Genomic DNA, 3,081 nt, shown 5'->3' with positions numbered 1-3,081 from the left:
AGGCTGAGGCAGGAGACTCACTTGAGCCCAGGAGTTGGAGATTGCTGTGAGCAGTGAAGCCATGGCACTCTACCCAGGGGGACAACTTGAGGCTCTGTCTCAAAAAAAATAATGGGCTTTGAAGTATAGTTTGGCAAAAACGAATCTGGTTCTCTCCATCCCCTACATCCTCCAGCATCCCTTGTCTTTCAAGCATTTGCTTGAACTCTTGCTGCGACACAGAACTTACCACTTCCCAAGGCAGGTGATTTCATCTCTGAGCATGGTGCGGCTAAAATCAGAGGCCTATAATGTTGTCCCACTCCTTGACTTCCATCCTTTTTTTTAACCAGTCATTTGACAGGGCGTTTGTGTTCTACGGTGGCCCTAATTATCCTGACTGATTGTCCTAACCCTTCTGCGTCCTTCCAGTTGTTTCCATCAGTCCCTTGGGCAGTTTCGGAGCCATGTGACTTGCTGCCTTCTCCTGCAAAGTGAGCTGTCCTGCCCTCCTCCCCTGCGGGCTAAATCTCAGCCGCTCTAAAGGCCCGGCTGTCCCTCACCTTCACAAATCCTTCTCTGATCCTACCAACTCAGAGAAATGTCTTCCTTCTTGAGTATCTGAAGCATTGTGTTAAATAGTAATTAAAAACTGGTCCATATTTATTAGTATTTAGGAAAACTGAGTTTTGACAATATTTACGGACAAATATTTAATATAGGGAATTTGAAGCAGCAGCTTCAAGTGCTAACTCGCGGGCTGACATGTCTGGGTTAGTATCTTGGTAATTCTGTATATTCTAATCTCTTCCTTTGGGGACCAAATTTTTTTCCCAAGTCTCCTCTGACCAGCCCCCTCTGACCAGGAGTAGAAGCTTTGAATGGACAGCCCAGGAAAGAATTGAAGACTCCTACAAATGTGAAAGCTGCAGCTGGAAGAATGCCCTTGTCCTAAGCCTCTCTTCCCTTTTCTTTCTGGGCCCAGCCCTTTAATCTTTACTACACACCACCTTGAGTTATCTCCACTGCTTTTATGATTCTAACACCAATGCCACTCCGACAGTCCTCTCGTGCCTTTCCCAGCCCACATCTCTTTCTTGAACTCCACCCCCACCTGCCCCACATCTGACCTCACAGACTCCTCCCACCCCACACGCCCAAAAAGAGGCCCACGTGCTTCCTACCTGCCCAGTAGCTGCCTCTCAGGGAGTGGCCTCCCCATGGCCCATGACCCCAAGCTAGAAGCAGGAACATGAGCGTCACCCTAACTCCTCCCCCACCGCCCATCTGTCACAGACCATGGTGGCCCCCACGTCTTTCTGTTTCTCAGGTTAACCTGTTTCATGTTGAACGCTGGTCACTTCATCACTTCTTCCAGTTGGCCTCTCCGAGTCTGTCCTCGGTGTAATCCATTTCCCCTGCAGTTTGAGTGGTCTTTCACTTACATCATTTTGTATCAGGGAGGATCCATCCAGGAAACAAACTACTGTGAAAAGCAGGTGGGATTTAATACTGGAAATTGATTATACAGAGGATGGAAAGCTTAGAAGCCAAAGAGAAGAGTGGAGAGGGGAAGCCCAGACGTTAGTAACAGCCCAGAGGTCAGTAACAGCAGAAGAGCCACTACCAGCCCCAGAGAACAACAAAGGAAATAGGATGAACCTGTGGCCACCCAGCAGACGTGGGAAGGACATCGGACCTGGGCCGAGGTGGGCCACAGGGGAAGTAAGAGTAGCAGCTGGCGCTGCGGCCTGCCATGGAAACACCATTCAATTTCCCACTAAAATCTTCCTTTGGCCAAACCCAGCCAGAAGCCAGCAGATAGCAGAGCCCAGGAAATGCAGCCAGCAGGAGTCCACCAGAGCTCCACAGGGGAGGGCTACAAAAGGCCCTGAATTGCGCTGCCTCCCTTCTAGAAGCTTCCCCCACAGCCTTCAGTATGAAGCCCCCCTGCCTGCTGTGGAAGGCAGAATTACGCCCTCTTGCTCTGGGTCCTGCATGTCTCTGGAGGGCCTTGTTCACCAGGCCTGCTGACCCCGCCCTGTCCCCTCTGACCTCCTGGCTGGCTTCCTGAGCAGCTTCCTGAACACCATCCGCCCTCTCTCACTGCTGTGCCTTGACACCTGCTACTCCCTCAGCTAGACTCCTCTCCCCAGCCCTCCTCCCCCCCACATACCGGGTGCTGGCCCCAACACCAGCCAGGCCACAGGGTGCTGCCAGCTCTCCGGGAAGCCTCCCAGCAGCTCCCACCTGACACCCTCCTCCTGTGCTCTCCTTCCAGACCATATCACTCCCTGCCCACTGAAATTGTCAGCTTTCTGGTCTCCCTTACTAGAGTGCAAACTCCTTAAAGGTAGAGACAGTGTCTTCTGCACTAAGTGCAAGGAACACTGCCTGGCACATTCAGTAAATACAAAATAAATGAATAAATTTGGCTTTAGGAGACCTTGTACTTCAGGACAGCAGGGCCAGTTCTACTCAAAACTTATGATTTCATTTTACAACCACAAGTTTATTTTTATTAAATTTACTTTAAATATTTTTAATACTGAAAAAAGTTTCCTTTCTGGAAACAAGGGAATCCCTTCTCGATATTTTTGGAATATGATTTTAAAACTGAAAACCACCTAAATGTAGGAGGTATAAATGCTAGGAAGTCAGCAGCATTTCAATATCTTCTCAACTATTTTCAATAGATACCAATTTCTTTTTGTTGAGACAGAGTCTTACTCTATAGCCCTGAGTAGAGTGCTCTGGCATCACAGCTCACAGCAAACTCAAACTCTTGGGCTTAAGTGCTCCTCTTGCCTCAGCCTTCCAAGAACTTGAGACTATAGGCCCACCACAACTAGCTTCTAGTTTTAAAGACAGGGTCTTGCTCTCACTCAGGCTGGTCTTGAACTCTTGAGCTTAAACAATCCACCTGCCTTGGCCTCCCAGAGCGCTAAGATTACAGGTGTGAGCCACCATGTCCAGCCTTAGATACCAATTTCTTTAAAAATTTCTAAATATAGGTATCAATTTTTTATTTTAAAAAATAATTTTTGATTGTTACTTATGTTCCAATTCATACTAGAGCTGTAGCTTCTCTCAAAAAATGGT

This window comes from Otolemur garnettii, unplaced genomic scaffold, assembly GCF_000181295.1.
Source record: "Otolemur garnettii isolate 467f Iridium unplaced genomic scaffold, OtoGar3 scaffold00039, whole genome shotgun sequence".
Lineage (NCBI taxonomy): Eukaryota > Metazoa > Chordata > Mammalia > Primates > Galagidae > Otolemur > Otolemur garnettii.
The sequence above is the reverse complement of the archived record's forward strand: the minus strand, read 5'-3'. Positions refer to the sequence as shown.